General features: G+C 52.3%; 1 protein-coding gene across 1 annotated transcript in view; it reads right to left on the bottom strand.

Moving 5' to 3' along the window:
- The window catches only part of LOC143785139 (transmembrane protease serine 9-like), a 36376-nt gene that overhangs the window by 15617 nt on the left and 1236 nt on the right, over positions 1-19523 (bottom strand). The gene's annotated exons all lie outside the window — the stretch shown is intronic.

Here is a 19523-nt window from a genome sequence, read left to right as displayed (position 1 = left end):
TGTTGGTGGTAATGCAGTTGTCCCTGGGTTGCAATCCTGCTCAGGTGTCTCTGCTGATTGCAGTTCTGACTGGGGTATTTAGGTGTGCAGGATTCATTAGTCCTTGCCAGTTGTCCATTGTTCTTGGAGGTTTTGCATCTCTGTCTGGTTCCTCCTGCCCTGCTGCCAAATCAGCAAAGATAAGTGTCTGGTTTTTGTTTCTGCAGCTTTACAATTCAGTGCTATTCATTGTTTTTTCTTGTCCAGCTTAGACTGTGTTAGGATTTATTCAGTCAAGTTGGATTCTCAGGAGATGCAGATATACATTCCATGTCTTTAGTTAGATGGTGGAATTTTTGTATTATCTGCTGTGGATATTTTTAGGGTTTTTATACTGACCGCTTAGTATTCTGTCCTATCCTTTACTATTTAGCTAGAGTGGCCTCTTTTGCTAAATCCTGTTTTCCATCTGCGTGTGTCTTTCCTCTCCTCTCACAGTCAATATTCGTGGGGGGCTGCCTATCCTTTGGGGTTTTTCTCTGAGGCAAGGTAGTATTCCTATTTCTATCTATAGGGGTATTTAGTCCTCCGGTTGTGTCGAGGTGTCTAGGATGTGTTAGGTACACCCCACAGCTACTTCTAGTTGCGGTGTCAGTTTAGGGTTTGCGGTCAGTACAGGTTCCACCTACTCCTGAGAAAGTCTCGTGCTGCTCCAAGGTCACCGGATCATAACAGCCTCTGCAATGTGTAAAATGGTAGTGGACATTTTAGACAATTCACAAGAAGCAAATCACAAAATGTCGGAATTCCTAAAAAAATCAACACAAATTCAGTTTGCATTGAAAAAATACAGTCATCTGCACCAAGGATAGCGCCGAAATCTAAGGATAAAGGAGCTGAGATAATAATAAGAAGGTGGCATAGAAGAAAGACCGAGAAGGAAGACGGAACAGGCTACACATGGAGGAAAATGGCGCCGGACCACCAGTCTGTGCCCACGGATCCAGTGTAACACGTGTCTACACCAACCGTGGACATGGCTGTTACTGGAGAATTCTGCTTAACCGCCTAAGTCATGTGGAGCGGATTGACTTGTTCATACCCAATAGATGGAGGCGAAGGGTGGTCACTATATACTGATGATGGAGGCGATGGGCGGTCACTATATACTGATGATGGAGGAGATGGGCGGTCACTATATACTGATGATGGAGGCGGCGGGCGGTCACTATATACTGATGATGGAGGCGATGGGCGGTCACTATATACTGATGATGGAGGAGATGGGCGGTCACTATATACTGATGATGGAGGAGATGGGCGGTCACTATATACTGATGATGGAGGCGATGGGCGGTCACTATATACTGATGATGGAGGAGATGGGCGGTCACTATATACTGATGATGGAGGAGATGGGCGGTCACTATATACTGATGATGGAGGTGATGGGCGGTCACTATATACTGATGATGGAGGAGATGGGCGGTCACTATATACTGATGATGGAGGCGGCGGGCGGTCACTATATACTGATGATGGAGGCGATGGGCGGTCACTATATACTGATGATGGAGGAGATGGGCGGTCACTATATACTGATGATGGAGGAGATGGGCGGTCACTATATACTGATGATGGAGGAGATGGGCGGTCACCAGATACTGATGGGATTTACATTTCTCTTTTCTTCATTTACTTTGTATTTTGCTAATTGATAGAAATGTTAGTAGTTTTTTTTTCTATGAATAAAACCTTCTGACTCTGCAGCAATTCTCCAAGATACCTGACACAAGAGTGCGCACAATAGTAGCACCCAAATGTACCGCATATGATCCGCACAAAACACAGGTCATATCATGGAATGACTCCAGCAGTCCTATGTAACACCACCGATAACACAGTGATAACTCTCTGAGTACAGATAATGTAGGAGATGTCACCTGCAGTCCTATGTAACACCACAGATAACACAGTGATAACTCTCTGAGTACAGATAATGTACGAGATGTCACCTGCAGTCCTATGTAACACCACAGATAACACAGTGATAACTCTCTGAGTACAGATAATGTAGTAGATGTCTCCTGCAGTCCTATGTAACACCACATATAACACAGTGATATATCTCTGAGTACAGATAATGTAGTAGATGTCACCTGCAGTCCTATGTAACACTACAGATAACAGTGATAACTCTCTGAGTACAGATAATGTAGTAGATGTCACCTGCAGTCCTATGTAACACCACAGATAACACAGTGAGTCTTTTATTAAATAAAATACTTTCACATGACACTAACTATGATACACTACAAATAGAACACAACAAAACAAAACATAAGAACAAAGCTCCAATCAGACGGCCACAAAAGACAAAAAAGAAACCTACTAATCAGGGACAAGAAAGAAAATTCCAATTAAATAAAAGAAAGCAAAAAGAAAAGACAACAAACAAAATACTCATAACTTACATTAATACCCCTGTAAAAATTATAAATAGTAATAAAATCATACAAGACCCCCGGCCCAGCTTCATTCATACTACTATATACAACCCCAACTACATTCACACCGTCCTATATATAATATTATAAACAATATATACACTATAAACACATTATATACAGATTTATACAACGCCGCAAACACAGCAAAACCCTACTGGTCCCACTGCCTTACCTTACAGCCACCCGCTTGCACCGCCACATACACCCTACAACAAACCTAAATACAATACACTATACAAAATTATTATTAAAATTTTTTTTTTTTTTATATATTTTTTTTTTTTTTTTTTTTTTTTTTTTTTTATATATATATATATATATACACACACCTACACTAACTATCCCGCCACCCCTGATCCAGCTCTGGCCACAAAGTTCAGGAATTATCCGAGCTAGGATCAGGCCCCAAAGTTTTTCCCCAGGCGGGGCCTGGGCCAGGCCAGATCAGTCTCATATCACCGCTGTTGAAACCCCCCAATCCCCCACCCAACCTAACTAAGACCCTCTATTATACACACTATATACAATATATACAATACACTATATACAATATATACATAAACCAACTTCACAACCTACATACTCACCACCCAAGGCTCAAGTTCGATGCCTGCAAACCTTCTATTCAGGGAACAGAGATACAAAACAAAAATCTAGGGTGTAAAGATATCAGCCCACCACCAGGATATAGGAGCGCTAACGGACTAAGGCACCCCGAAGGAGAAACCCCTCCAGAGATGGGCCGCCCTCCGGGCACCCAGTCTTTCGCACTCCAGAGAACGCACCTTCACCAGGGCACCTAGGATGCTGCTACAAACTTCATCTACACGGAGGATTTTATGCTGCGTCGAAACTAAAACTCGTGCGTTCCACGTGAAGTACCTGACCACTGCGCTGACTAAGAATAAAGTGGCTCGGTCCCTTCTCCCGAGGTCTCTGAACGCTCCATAGGCCCACTCGGCATAGGACAGAGTGGCCAGCCGCGGCCAACCAATGGAAGCGCCCAGCCTGTTGTACACCTCTGTATTAAAAGGACAATGAAGCAGGAAGTGCTCCATGCTTTCCAGCATGGTAGCGCAAGCCTCACGGGGACAATTCCTGTCCACGGAGCTCCTGTGCTTCAAATTGTCCTTCACATACAACTTACCTTGGAAGCAGCGCCAAGTCAAGTCCCAATACTTCTTGGGGATCCTGCTAGAATTTAGCAAACTTAACCCAACCTCTAGATCCCGACTTGGGCAGTCCTTGAGGACCAATGGTCTCTGAAAATGCGAAAGCAAGACCCGCATGTCGAGGAGTTTCCTCGGGAGGGACCTCACTTCCCACATTCCCAGACCCCACCGGCGCATCATTTTCAGAACCGGGGTAACATAAGCCGGGAGATGCCCGTGCGGTGTGCGGAGATCCTTCAATCTTCCCCCTGTCTCCCATTCCTGGAAGAAAGGCTGAAACCATCCCTTGCAGGAGAATACCCACGGAGGAGCCCTCTCTTTCCAGAGGTTTGCCACGTTAACTTTCAAAAAGGTGTTCACTAGGAACACCACGGGGTTTACCATATTCAACCCCCCTAGTCTCCTCGTGCGGTAAGTGACCTCTCGTTTGACTAGATTCAGTCTATTCCCCCATAACATCTGGAAGAACAGACTGTAGACCCGTGTCCAGAGAGGCTCTGGTAAGACACAGACGCTGCCCAGGTAGATTAGCAAGGGGAGCAGGAAAGCTTTGCACAGGTCAACCCTTTCCCTCAGGGTCAAAGACCAACCCTTCCATTGGTCCACTCTTTGGGCGACACCTTTGATTCTGCCTTCCCAGTTTTTCGTGGGGTAATCACCCTGGCCAAATTCGATGCCTAGGACTTTGGCATGTTCTTGGGGTTCGGGGAGGGTGTCCGGAAGATCAAACGCGGGATCCCCGCCTCCCAGCCAGAGACTCTCACACTTGTCCTGGTTGACCTTGGACCCGGATGCCTCCGAGTAGCTCTCCACTTCTGACATCACCACCATCGCCTCCTCTTGCGAAGAAACAAAGACCGTGACGTCATCCGCGTAGGCCACTACCCTCAGGATAGCCTCCGGCGCCACCCCGCCCATCCCCACCCCCGCCAACGGCCCACAATCGACCCTTCTGAGGAAGGGATCGATCGCAAACGCGTAAAGCAAAGGGCTAAGAGGGCAGCCCTGGCGGACACCGGACTCTACCCCGAAAGGTTGTCCAATCCACCCGTTTACCAGAGGGAAAGTCTCAGCCCCTGCGTACAAGGTCTTAAGCCAGTCCACAAACCCTCCAGGCAGACCATACCTCAAAAGAGTGGACCAGAGGTACTCGTGGTCAACCCGATCAAAGGCTTTTGCCTGATCCAGGGTCAGCAAGAACCCCTTCCAAAGGCCCGCCCTGCCTTGCTCCACGGCCTCTCGGACACCCAGAACAGCACTGAAAGTGCTACGGCCAGGAACGCAACAGTGCTGGGCCTCCGAAAGGAGCCGCGGCGCAAATTTCACCAGCCTGTTGAAGAGTATCTTAGCCAAAACCTTCCTGTCCACATTGAGAAGTGATATGGGACGCCAATTCTCAATGCGTGATGGATCCTTACCCTTTGACAAAATGATCAGAGCCGACCTCCTTAATGATCTCGGCAGAGTGCCCGAGGAGAGACACTCATTAAACACCTGAGTCAAGAGGGGGACCAAGGAGTCCCTAAAGGTCTTAAAGAACTCGGATGTTAAGCCATCCGGACCTGGCGATTTTTTGGGCCGGAGCCCATCGATCGCCAGTCTCACTTCCTCTTCTTTGATCGCTTCTGCCAAACCGCCCAGCGAGAGGTCAGCCCCTGGCTCAGGAACAGCTTCAGCCAGGAAAGCCGACATCCTGTCACGATCCAGTTCCTTCCTTCCCAAGAGGTGCGAGTAGTATGAACTGACGACCTCCAAGATCCCTGATCTGGACCTTCTCAGGGATCCCGTACTGTCCATCAGCCCCGTCACTATCTTACTATTCACTGACATCTTGCAGCTTCTGTAGGGGTCGGGCGAGTAGTACTTCCCGTAGTCCCTCTCAAAAACCAAAGATGCGTGCCTATCGTACTGACACCTCTTTAGCAAGGATTTCACACTGGAGATCGCCTCGCGGCCACCCCCAGTCGAGACAAGTTGCTCGAGTTTCCTCCTCAGGCTCTGATACAGGCGATCCCTGTTCAGGCTTCTGAGGTTCGAGAGTTGCCGGAAGAATCTCGCCACCCGATGTTTGAACATCTCCCACCACTCCGACTTAGTGTTACTTAGGCCCAGCAGCGGTACCTGGCTCTGAAGAAATTCCTCAAAGGACCGTCTTACAGCTTCTTCCTCAAGGAGTGACGAATTCAGCTTCCAATAACCTCTTCCCATCCGAGGAGTCTCTGTAACGCTCAGAGAAAACATAATCAAACAGTGATCGGAGAATTCCACCTCCACAACCGACAACGGCGAGGAAACGGCCTCCTCCTTCAAATAAAACCTGTCTATCCTAGACCTGCACTGACTACCTCTAAAATAGGTGAACCCCGCGTGGCCTGTGTTGTGCCGGATGTGGACATCCACCAGGCGTGCCTCACTTACTATCCTATTTAGCGCGACGCAATCGTAAGCCAGCCGGTCTACGGAACCTCCTCTATCACAGGGTCTCGTGACATTGTTGAAATCCCCTCCAAAGACCACCTGCCGACTCGAAAATAAGTAAGGTTTGATCTTCATGAAGAGACACTTGCGGTCCCACTTGGACTGGGGACTGTAGATGTTAATGAGCCGAAGCTCCTGTCCCCCCATGGAGACATCTAGGATCAAGCATCTCCCCATTTCTAACTCGATCAATCGTCTGCATTCAACCGCTGCGGTCTTAAAAAGGACCGCCACCCCGCTATACGGCTCGGCCGCGAGAGACCAGTAGGAGGGCCCGTGCCTCCACTCCCGCCTTGCTTTATGCATGGTTGATAGGTCGGTCAACCTGGTCTCCTGCAAAAACAAAATGTCGGCGTCAAGTTGGCCGAGAAAATGAAAGGCCGTGTACCTTGCCGCTTCTGACTTTATGCTGGCAACATTAATGGTTGCCAGCGTCAACGGGGTGGGTGCCGCCATCATGATTGATTGAATTAGATAGCCTTTTTCTTCCCACCCCCAACAGTTTCACCCTCTTCCTCTGACAATGATGAGTTTTTAGTGCGCTTAAGACAAACTGACTCATCCATTCTCTCCTTACATACACTCTGGCCCTTGTCTGGTGGTCCCGAGGTAGTCCCCCCCCCAGAAGGCTTTGTATTTGCCCCCTGAGAAGAAGACCCAGCGACCTCCTGAGCCCCAACAACGTTGTCCGCAACCTCCGGTCCCGGGTCCCCATCGCCCCCCTCTGGAGGGGAGTCCTGGAGGGCCCGGAACCGGTTAGAGAGATCCACCAGAGGGGGGGCGGCTGGACCTTCCAATGGCACCTGGATCAGGGCTACGGAGTCAGAGGGGTCGCACTCCGAGGAGGAGGCTCGAGGCCCGGACCCCCTCTTATCCTTAGTTGTTTTCCTGTTACCCTTTTTCTTTTGCTGTGACCACTCCCCCTCTCCCTCATCCAGACTGTCACCGGATGAAGGTTCCTGGGCAGACATGGCGTCCTTTTGCTCCTCTCTTTCAAGTCTCTTGACTTCCTCGCTCAATTCGCTGTCTTTAGGATCCTCAGCTGCAAGTGGAGCACCCGGGTCAGAGTTTAGGGTCATTACTCCCTGCCCCCTTTTCCCATGGCGCTGCTCCTGCCGCCTGATATTGGATGGCGGCAGCCTGCTCCTCACCGGTTCCCTGCCTCCTCCGCCTCTGCTGGTCCCTTCACCGGCGAGATTAGTCCCGGCTTTCGCCTGTCCCGCACTCGCCGCTTTCAGGACCGCATTGGCAAAGGAACGCGGACAGCGACTGAACGGGTGACCGAGGTCACCACACAGGTTACACCTAATCCTGCCACAGGTAGCAGCAAGATGGCCGAGGTCCCCACACAGTGCGCATTTCTGGGTGGTACACTGCGCACTGAAGTGTGTGGGGCTGCCGCACCTGTGACAGACCTTAGGCTGCCCCCGGTAGAAAATCAAGATCCTGTCCCTCCCCAAAAATGTTGAGGAAGGGATATGGGTAACGGTGTTTCCTGAAACCTTCAATTTCACCATGAAGGTCCAGGCTCCTGACCAGATACCATGCTCATCGAGGGTCTTCTCGGGAATACCGACGATGTCGCCGTATCGTCCAACCCAGGTGGAGATGTCTACACAGGAAAGTGACTCGTTACTGGTCAAAACGGTCACCTTCCTGACTGAGTTCTGGCGGGATATTGCCACAGCGAGGAAACCCTGCCATTCGGGGCGACCCCGAGCCAGCTCATGGCGAGACCAGAAAAGCTCAAGGCCCTCCGGTCTCACGAAGCTGACATCGAAGTAGGAGGTCCCATAGGGATGGATCAAGGCGAAGATGTCATATGCCACGAAGCCCATCCCCAGCAGGAGCTCAGCAACCTTTGACCGATCAGGACAGGCATCCTTGCTTACCCACTGGAGACGGGCCACGTTCCTACGGTTACTCCTCTGCCCCGGTGTCGGCAGAGACCAGACAGTCTCTGCCCCTCTATCTCGGAAGGCGGAAAGACCGTGTCTCTCTATCCAGAAAGACAGATCAACCTCCCTCCCCTCTACATTGATGGAACTCTCCCCTCTCCTCAGGGCGTCCAGGAAGCGCTGCTGCAAGTCACCATCCTCAGGGTCACCAGACAAGGGCGCACTACTACCCCCAGCAGTGACAGCTGCTGAATAGCTTGGGGCCGAAGCCCCCGCCACCGCTGGGGAGGCAGCAGGACCACTACCTGCTTCCCCTCCACCAACACCAGTAATGCTCTCCTCATTCACTCCTCCACTACTCCCATCATTTGCAACATCACTACTCCCACCATTCACTCCACTACTACTCCCATCATTTGCAACATCACTACTCCCATCATTTACTCCACCACTGCTCCCATCATTCATTCCACCACTATTCCCACCATTCACTCCACCACTACTCCCATCATTCACTCCACTACTACTCCCATCATTTCCTGCACAGCTCCTTTCATTCCCCTTACCACTGCCACCACTTCCCGTCATTTTATTACCTGTATTGTCACCACCATTTGTCCCAGTGTTCTCTGCACCTGCCACAGTCACATCCATTCCTTCCTCACTTGTGTCTGCTAGCTTCTCTGCACTCACACCTGCCGGACCGGGGGAGGGGTGCAGCACCACACTCGATTTCCCTTGATTGGTGCTGACTCTCTGTTGTGTCCTTGGAGCGCCTTGCCCCCCCACTGCAGCAGTTTGCACTTTATTATTTTGGGCCCGCTGCTCGTTGGGGGGCGCCGCCTGCCCCGCACCCACAGACTTTGCGGTCCTGGTGTCATGCTGGGGCGCTGGAGCACTCTGTCCCCCTGTCACAGCAGGGCGCCTCTTGTTCCCTGCAGATGATTTATCCTTTTTCTGTCCTTTTTGGACACGCTGCTCTCCTGTCACAGCTGCGTGCCTGTTCTCCTTTAAGGCGCACTGCGCCCCTGTCACAACAGTGCGCCCTCCTTTCGCCGCACCATGTTCCTCAGACCTGCCCCCCACAGCCCCGGCGTCGGCCGGCACAGCCGTTGGGAGCAGGGATGGAGTCTGCCCACACCGTCCCCCTTTCGCAACGGCGTGGACACCCACCTCACCCCCCTCAGCCCCGGTGATAACCGGCTTAGCCGCAGAGGGCAGGGAGGGAAACTCCTCGGGGTCCCCTATGTCCGGCGCCGTGAGTACCTCCACAGCCTCGCCCCCTGCACTGTTCCCCGCACAGACGGCAGCACCGCCGGACGTCCTCCTCCTCTCCCCACCTTGCCTATGCCCCGGACCCACTGCAGAGCCCGTGCGTTTAGGTTTGGTGGGGTTTACACAGGAGGTGGTAGGTGTAACATCATCCATCGGTACATATTTGTAACTCACCACCTCCCGTGCGGTCTCCGTCGTCTTCTTCTTCCTCTTCTTGGTTTCCTCTGCTGGCTCGTCCTCACCGAAGGAGAAGCGGTCCAGGTTCACTGGAGACTCCAGCTGTCTGATCTCCTGTAGCAGACCGCCCTCCTCCTCTTCCTCCGCTGACACTCCAGCCTGTGCTGTCGGAGTCCTCTGCCGTGCCGGGAGGCCGCTTCCCTGTTGTCGGCTCTGCGGCTCACTCTCCCGGCTGGTTCCAGCTTGTAGGACTCCAGTCACAACCACATCGTCCTCCTCCTCCTCGTCGCTTAGGACGCCGGCTGGCGGTTCTCCTGAGGTATTTAACCCCTTCATTTCTGAGAACCGCCGCTGGTTCTTAAACCTCTCCAGGAAGGGACCTGCGCTTTTCTCAATCCCCTCCCGGAGGAGCACTAACCGGGCCACCTCATCTCTGAGGGCTCTTAACCTCTGGGAGGTCACAGGTTTCTCCTTGCTAGAGGCTCGGGTATTCAGGATCCGAGCCTCCCGCAGCTCCTCCTTCAGCCCGGTCAGTGCTTTGCCGGCGTCCTCATACTCACGTAGCATGGCGACCACTCGGGAGGAGAAGGTACTCATGGACTCGCCGGAGCTCCTCTCCCCCCAGGATGTTCCTGGGCTCTCCTTCCTGGGGCCTGGGGTGCCCCTGTCTCCCTCTCTGGGCGGACGATGAGCCGTCTCAGCGGTGGTGTAGGTGGGTAAGGTTTTCTTCACCCGTCCTGACCTCCTCAGTCCCTCTTGGGCCAGTTGCTGTTGCTGCTGCTCTCTGTCCCCCGCCGGCACAGACCGGGGAACAGAAGCCTGGGAAGCCATGTCGGCCTCCCAGGAAGCCTGCCTCTCCCTGGGGAGAAGAGAGGCAGACTCTGGGCCTCCTGCTGGAAGTCCTGGAGCTCACAATACAGGTGCTGCTCCCAGCAGGGTGTGACTGATTGTGCGCACCTGTCCTCCACACTCAGTCCTGTGTAACACCACAGATAACACAGTGATAACTCTCTGAGTACAGATAATGTAGTAGATGTCACCTGCAGTCCTATGTAACACCACAGATAACACAGTGATAACTCTCTGAGTACAGATAATGTAGTAGATGTCACCTGCAGTCCTATGTAACACCACAGATAACACAATGATAACTCTCTGAGTACAGATAATGTAGTAGATGTCACCTGCAGTCCTATGTAACACCACAGATAACACAGTGATAACTATCTGAGTACAGATAATGTAGTAGATGTCACCTGCAGTCCTATGTAACACCACAGATAACACAGTGATCACTCTCTGAGTACAGATAATGTAGTAGATGTCACCTGCAGTCCTATGTAACATTACAGATAACACAGTGATAACTGTCTGAGTACAGATAATGTAGTAGATGTCACCTGCAGTCCTATGTAACACCACAGATAACACAGTGAGTCTTTTATTAAATAAAATACTTTCACATGACACTAACTATGATACACTACAAATAGAACACAACAAAACAAAACATAAGAACAAAGCTCCAATCAGACGGCCACAAAAGACAAAAAAGAAACCTACTAATCAGGGACAAGAAAGAAAATTCCAATTAAATAAAGAAAGCAAAAAGAAAAGACAACAAACAAAATACTCATAACTTACATTAATACCCCTGTAAAAATTATAAATAGTAATAAAATCATACAAGACCCCCGGCCCAGCTTCATTCATACTACTATATACAACCCCAACTACATTCACACCGTCCTATATACAATATAAACAATATATACACTATAAACACATTATATACAGATTTATACAACGCCGCAAACACAGCAAAACCCTACTGGTCCCACTGCCTTACCTTACAGCCACCCGCTTGCACCGCCACATACACCCTACAACAAACCTAAATACAATACACTATACAAAATTATTATTATTAAATTTTTTTTTTTTATTTTTTTATTTTTTTTTTTTTTTATTTTTTTTTTATTTTTTTTTTTTTATTTATTTATTTATTTATTTTTTTTATTTTTTTTTTTTATTATTTTTTTTTTTTTTTATATATATATATACACACACCTACACTAACTATCCCGCCACCCCTGATCCAGCTCTGGCCACAAAGTTCAGGAATTATCCGAGCTAGGATCAGGCCCCAAAGTTTTTCCCCAGGCGGGGCCTGGGCCAGGCCAGATCAGTCTCATATCACCGCTGTTGAAACCCCCCAATCCCCCACCCAACCTAACTAAGACCCTCTATTATACACACTATATACAATATATACAATACACTATATACAATATATACATAAACCAACTTCACAACCTACATACTCACCACCCAAGGCTCAAGTTCGATGCCTGCAAACCTTCTATTCAGGGAACAGAGATACAAAACAAAAATCTAGGGTGTAAAGATATCAGCCCACCACCAGGATATAGGAGCGCTAACGGACTAAGGCACCCCGAAGGAGAAACCCCTCCAGAGATGGGCCGCCCTCCGGGCACCCAGTCTTTCGCACTCCAGAGAACGCACCTTCACCAGGGCACCTAGGATGCTGCTACAAACTTCATCTACACGGAGGATTTTATGCTGCGTCGAAACTAAAACTCGTGCGTTCCACGTGAAGTACCTGACCACTGCGCTGACTAAGAATAAAGTGGCTCGGTCCCTTCTCCCGAGGTCTCTGAACGCTCCATAGGCCCACTCGGCATAGGACAGAGTGGCCAGCCGCGGCCAACCAATGGAAGCGCCCAGCCTGTTGTACACCTCTGTATTAAAAGGACAATGAAGCAGGAAGTGCTCCATGCTTTCCAGCATGGTAGCGCAAGCCTCACGGGGACAATTCCTGTCCACGGAGCTCCTGTGCTTCAAATTGTCCTTCACATACAACTTACCTTGGAAGCAGCGCCAAGTCAAGTCCCAATACTTCTTGGGGATCCTGCTAGAATTTAGCAAACTTAACCCAACCTCTAGATCCCGACTTGGGCAGTCCTTGAGGACCAATGGTTTCTGAAAATGCGAAAGCAAGACCCGCATGTCGAGGAGTTTCCTCGGGAGGGACCTCACTTCCCACATTCCCAGACCCCACCGGCGCATCATTTTCAGAACCGGGGTAACATAAGCCGGGAGATGCCCGTGCGGTGTGCGGAGATCCTTCAATCTTCCCCCTGTCTCCCATTCCTGGAAGAAAGGCTGAAACCATCCCTTGCAGGAGAATACCCACGGAGGAGCCCTCTCTTTCCAGAGGTTTGCCACGTTAACTTTCAAAAAGGTGTTCACTAGGAACACCACGGGGTTTACCATATTCAACCCCCCTAGTCTCCTCGTGCGGTAAGTGACCTCTCGTTTGACTAGATTCAGTCTATTCCCCCATAACATCTGGAAGAACAGACTGTAGACCCGTGTCCAGAGAGGCTCTGGTAAGACACAGACGCTGCCCAGGTAGATTAGCAAGGGGAGCAGGAAAGCTTTGCACAGGTCAACCCTTTCCCTCAGGGTCAAAGACCAACCCTTCCATTGGTCCACTCTTTGGGCGACACCTTTGATTCTGCCTTCCCAGTTTTTCGTGGGGTAATCACCCTGGCCAAATTCGATGCCTAGGACTTTGGCATGTTCTTGGGGTTCGGGGAGGGTGTCCGGAAGATCAAACGCGGGATCCCCGCCTCCCAGCCAGAGACTCTCACACTTGTCCTGGTTGACCTTGGACCCGGATGCCTCCGAGTAGCTCTCCACTACTGACATCACCACCATCGCCTCCTCTTGCGAAGAAACAAAGACCGTGACGTCATCCGCGTAGGCCACTACCCTCAGGATAGCCTCCGGCACCACCCCGCCCATCCCCACCCCCGCCAACGGCCCACAATCGACCCTTCTGAGGAAGGGATCGATCGCAAACGCGTAAAGCAAAGGGCTAAGAGGGCAGCCCTGGCGGACACCGGACTCTACCCCGAAAGGTTGTCCAATCCACCCGTTTACCAGAGGGAAAGTCTCAGCCCCTGCGTACAAGGTCTTAAGCCAGTCCACAAACCCTCCAGGCAGACCATACCTCAAAAGAGTGGACCAGAGGTACTCGTGGTCAACCCGATCAAAGGCTTTTGCCTGATCCAGGGTCAGCAAGAACCCCTTCCAAAGGCCCGCCCTGCCTTGCTCCACGGCCTCTCGGACACCCAGAACAGCACTGAAAGTGCTACGGCCAGGAACGCAACAGTGCTGGGCCTCCGAAAGGAGCCGCGGCGCAAATTTCACCAGCCTGTTGAAGAGTATCTTAGCCAAAACCTTCCTGTCCACATTGAGAAGTGATATGGGACGCCAATTCTCAATGCGTGATGGATCCTTACCCTTTGACAAAATGATCAGAGCCGACCTCCTTAATGATCTCGGCAGAGTGCCCGAGGAGAGACACTCATTAAACACCTGAGTCAAGAGGGGGACCAAGGAGTCCCTAAAGGTCTTAAAGAACTCGGATGTTAAGCCATCCGGACCTGGCGATTTTTTGGGCCGGAGCCCATCGATCGCCAGTCTCACTTCCTCTTCTTTGATCGCTTCTGCCAAACCGCCCAGCGAGAGGTCAGCCCCTGGCTCAGGAACAGCTTCAGCCAGGAAAGCCGACATCCTGTCACGATCCAGTTCCTTCCTTCCCAAGAGGTGCGAGTAGTATGAACTGACGACCTCCAAGATCCCTGATCTGGACCTTCTCAGGGATCCCGTACTGTCCATCAGCCCCGTCACTATCTTACTATTCACTGACATCTTGCAGCTTCTGTAGGGGTCGGGCGAGTAGTACTTCCCGTAGTCCCTCTCAAAAACCAAAGATGCGTGCCTATCGTACTGACACCTCTTTAGCAAGGATTTCACACTGGAGATCGCCTCGCGGCTACCCCCAGTCGAGACAAGTTGCTCGAGTTTCCTCCTCAGGCTCTGATACAGGCGATCCCTGTTCAGGCTTCTGAGGTTCGAGAGTTGCCGGAAGAATCTCGCCACCCGATGTTTGAACATCTCCCACCACTCCGACTTAGTGTTACTTAGGCCCAGCAGCGGTACCTGGCTCTGAAGAAATTCCTCAAAGGACCGTCTTACAGCTTCTTCCTCAAGGAGTGACGAATTCAGCTTCCAATAACCTCTTCCCATCCGAGGAGTCTCTGTAACGCTCAGAGAAAACATAATCAAACAGTGATCGGAGAATTCCACCTCCACAACCGACAACGGCGAGGAAACGGCCTCCTCCTTCAAATAAAACCTGTCTATCCTAGACCTGCACTGACTACCTCTAAAATAGGTGAACCCCGCGTGGCCTGTGTTGTGCCGGATGTGGACATCCACCAGGCGTGCCTCACTTACTATCCTATTTAGCGCGACGCAATCGTAAGCCAGCCGGTCTACGGAACCTCCTCTATCACAGGGTCTCGTGACATTGTTGAAATCCCCTCCAAAGACCACCTGCCGACTCGAAAATAAGTAAGGTTTGATCTTCATGAAGAGACACTTGCGGTCCCACTTGGACTGGGGACTGTAGATGTTAATGAGCCGAAGCTCCTGTCCCCCCATGGAGACATCTAGGATCAAGCATCTCCCCATTTCTAACTCGATCAATCGTCTGCATTCAACCGCTGCGGTCTTAAAAAGGACCGCCACCCCGCTATACGGCTCGGCCGCGAGAGACCAGTAGGAGGGCCCGTGCCTCCACTCCCGCCTTGCTTTATGCATGGTTGATAGGTCGGTCAACCTGGTCTCCTGCAAAAACAAAATGTCGGCGTCAAGTTGGCCGAGAAAATGAAAGGCCGTGTACCTTGCCGCTTCTGACTTTATGCTGGCAACATTAATGGTTGCCAGCGTCAACGGGGTGGGTGCCGCCATCATGATTGATTGAACTAGATAGCCTTTTTCTTCCCACCCCCAACAGTTTCACCCTCTTCCTCTGACAATGATGAGTTTTTAGTGCGCTTAAGACAAACTGACTCATCCATTCTCTCCTTACATACACTCTGGCCCTTGTCTGGTGGTCCCGAGGTAGTCCCCCCCCCAGAAGGCTTTGTATTTGCCCCCTGAGAAGAAGACCCAGCGACCTCCTGAGCCCCAACAACCCCGTCCGCAACCTCCGGCCCCGGGTCCCCATCGCCCCCCTCTGGAGGGGAGTCCTGGAGGGCCCGGAACCGGTTAGAGAGATCCACCAGAGGGGGGGCGGCTGGACCTTCCAATGGCACCTGGATCAGGGCTACGGAGTCAGAGGGGTCGCACTCCGAGGAGGAGGCTCGAGGCCCGGACCCCCTCTTATCCTTAGTTGTTTTCCTGTTACCCTTTTTCTTTTGCTGTGACCACTCCCCCTCTCCCTCATCCAGACTGTCACCGGATGAAGGTTCCTGGGCAGACATGGCGTCCTTTTGCTCCTCTCTTTCAAGTCTCTTGACTTCCTCGCTCAATTCGCTGTCTTTAGGATCCTCAGCTGCAAGTGGAGCACCCGGGTCAGAGTTTAGGGTCATTACTCCCTGCCCCCTTTTCCCATGGCGCTGCTCCTGCCGCCTGATATTGGATGGCGGCAGCCTGCTCCTCACCGGTTCCCTGCCTCCTCCGCCTCTGCTGGTCCCTTCACCGGCGAGATTAGTCCCGGCTTTCGCCTGTCCCGCACTCGCCGCTTTCAGGACCGCATTGGCAAAGGAACGCGGACAGCGACTGAACGGGTGACCGAGGTCACCACACAGGTTACACCTAATCCTGCCACAGGTAGCAGCAAGATGGCCGAGGTCCCCACACAGTGCGCATTTCTGGGTGGTACACTGCGCACTGAAGTGTGTGGGGCTGCCGCACCTGTGACAGACCTTAGGCTGCCCCCGGTAGAAAATCAAGATCCTGTCCCTCCCCAAAAATGTTGAGGAAGGGATATGGGTAACGGTGTTTCCTGAAACCTTCAATTTCACCATGAAGGTCCAGGCTCCTGACCAGATACCATGCTCATCGAGGGTCTTCTCGGGAATACCGACGATGTCGCCGTATCGTCCAACCCAGGTGGAGATGTCGACACAGGAAAGTGACTCGTTACTGGTCAAAACGGTCACCTTCCTGACTGAGTTCTGGCGAGATATTGCCACAGCGAGGAAACCCTGCCATTCGGGGCGACCCCGAGCCAGCTCATGGCGAGACCAGAAAAGCTCAAGGCCCTCCGGTCTCACGAAGCTGACATCGAAGTAGGAGGTCCCATAGGGATGGATCAAGGCGAAGATGTCATATGCCACGAAGCCCATCCCCAGCAGGAGCTCAGCAACCTTTGACCGATCAGGACAGGCATCCTTGCTTACCCACTGGAGACGGGCCACGTTCCTACGGTTGCTCCTCTGCCCTGGTGTTGGCAGAGACCAGACAGTCTCTGCCCCTCTATCTCGGAAGGCGGAAAGACCGTGTCTCTCTATCCAGAAAGACAGATCAACCTCCCTCCCCTCTACATTGATGGAACTCTCCCCTCTCCTCAGGGCGTCCAGGAAGCGCTGTTGCAAGTCACCATCCTCAGGGTCACCAGACAAGGGCGCACTACTACCCCCAGCAGTGACAGCTGCTGAATAGCTTGGGGCTGAAGCCCCCGCCACCGCTGGGGGGGCAGCGGGACCACTACCTGCTTCCCCTCCACCAACACCAGTAATGCTCTCCTCATTCACTCCTCCACTACTCCCATCATTTGCAACATCACTACTCCCATCATTTACTCCACCACTGCTCCCATCATTCATTCCACCACTATTCCCACCATTCACTCCACCACTACTCCCATCATTCACTCCACTACTACTCCCATCATTTCCTGCACAGCTGCTTTCATTCTTCTTACCACTGCCACCACTTCCCGTCACTTTTTTTCCAGTATTCTCACCACCATTTGTCCCAGTGTTCTCTGCACCTGCCACAGTCACATCCATTCCTTCCTCACTTGTGTCTGCTAGCTTCTCTGCACTCACACCTGCCGGACCGGGGGAGGGGTGCAGCACCACACTCGATTTCCCTTGATTGGTGCTGACTCTCTGTTGTGTCCTTGGAGCGCCTTGCCCCCCCACTGCAGCAGTTTGCACTTTATTATTTTGGGCCCGCTGCTCGTTGGGGGGCGCCGCCTGCCCCGCACCCACAGACTTCGCAGTCCTGGTGTCATGCTGGGGCGCTGGAGCACTCTGTCCCCCTGTCGCAGCAGGGCGCCTCGTGTTCCCTGCAGATGATTTATCCTTTTTCTGTCCTTTTTGGACACGCTGCTCTCCTGTCACAGCTGCGTGCCTGTTCTCCTTTAAGGCGCACTGCGCCCCTGTCACAACAGTGCGCCCTCCTTTCGCCGCACCATGTTCCTCGGACCTGCCCCCCACAGCCCCGGCGTCGGCCGGCTCAGCCGTAGTGAGCAGGGATGGAGTCTGCCCACACCGTCCCCCTTTCGCAACGGCGTGGACACCCACCTCACCCCCCTCAGCCCCGGTGATAACCGGCTTAGCCGCAGAGGGCAGGGAGGGAAACTCCTCGGGGTCCCCTATGTCCGGCGCCGTGAGTACCTCCACAGCCTCGCCCCCTGCACTGTTCCCCGCACAGACGGCAGCACCGCCGGACGTCCTCCTCCTCTCCCCACCTTGCCTATGCCCCGGACCCACTGCAGAGCCCGTGCGTTTAGGTTTGGTGGGGTTTACACAGGAGGTGGTAGGTGTAACATCATCCATCGGTACATATTTGTAACTCACCACCTCCCGTGCGGTCTCCGTCGTCTTCTTCTTCCTCTTCTTTGTTTCCTCTGCTGGCTCGTCCTCACCGAAGGAGAAGCGGTCCAGGTTCACTGGAGACTCCAGCTGTCTGATCTCCTGTAGCAGACCGCCCTCCTCCTCTTCCTCCGCTGACACTCCAGCCTGTGCTGTCGGAGTCCTCTGCCGTGCCGGGAGGCCGCTTCCCTGTTGTCGGCTCTGCGGCTCACTCTCCCGGCTGGTTCCAGCTTGTAGGACTCCAGTCACGACCACATCGGCGTCCTCCTCGTCGCTTAGGACGCCGGCTGGCGGTTCTCCTGAGGTATTTAACCCCTTCATTTCTGAGAACCGCCGCTGGTTCTTAAACCTCTCCAGGAAGGGACCTGCGCTTTTCTCAATCCCCTCCCGGAGGAGCACTAACCGGGCCACCTCATCTCTGAGGGCTCTTAACCTCTGGGAGGTCACAGGTTTCTCCTTGCTAGAGGCTCGGGTATTCAGGATCCGAGCCTCCCGCAGCTCCTCCTTCAGCTCGGTCAGTGCTTTGCCGGCGTCCTCATACTCACGTAGCATGGCGACCACTCGGGAGGAGAAGGTACTCGTGGACTCGCCGGAGCTCCTCAACCCCCAGGATGTTCCTGGGCTCTCCTTCCTGGGGCCTGGGGTGCCCCTGTCTCCCTCTCTGGGCGGACGATGAGCCGTCTCAGGGTTGGAGTAGGTGGGTAAGGTTTTCTTCACCCGTCCTGACCTCCTCAGTCCCTCTTGGGCCAGTTGCTGTTGCTGCTGCTCTCTGTCCCCCGCCGGCACAGACCGGGGAACAGAAGCCTGGGAAGCCATGTCGGCCTCCCGGGAAGCCTGCCTCTCCCTGGGGAGAAGAGAGGCAGACTCTGGGCCTCCTGCTGGAAGTCCTGGAGCTCACAATACAGGTGCTGCTCCCAGCAGGGTGTGACTGATTGTGCGCACCTGTCCTCCACACTCAGTCCTGTGTAACACCACAGATAACACAGTGATAACTCTCTGAGTACAGGTAATGTAGTAGATGTCACCTGCAGTCCTATGTAACACCACAGATAACACAGTGATAACTCTCTGAGTACAGATAATGTAGTAGAAGTCACCTGCAGTCCTATGTAACACCACAGATTACACAGTGATAACTCTCTGCGTACAGATAATGTAGTAGGTGTCACCTGCAGTCCTATGTAACACCACAGATTACACAGTGAGTACAGATAATGTAGTAGATGTCACCTGCAGTCCTATGTAACACCACAGATAACACAGTGATAACTCTCTGCGTACAGATAATGTAGTAGGTGTCACCTGCAGTCCTATGTAACACCACAGATT

This window comes from Ranitomeya variabilis, chromosome 7 (genome assembly GCF_051348905.1).
Source record: "Ranitomeya variabilis isolate aRanVar5 chromosome 7, aRanVar5.hap1, whole genome shotgun sequence".
In the NCBI taxonomy this organism is placed as follows: Eukaryota; Metazoa; Chordata; class Amphibia; order Anura; family Dendrobatidae; genus Ranitomeya; species Ranitomeya variabilis.
This window is presented reverse-complemented; position numbering and strand designations above follow the sequence as displayed.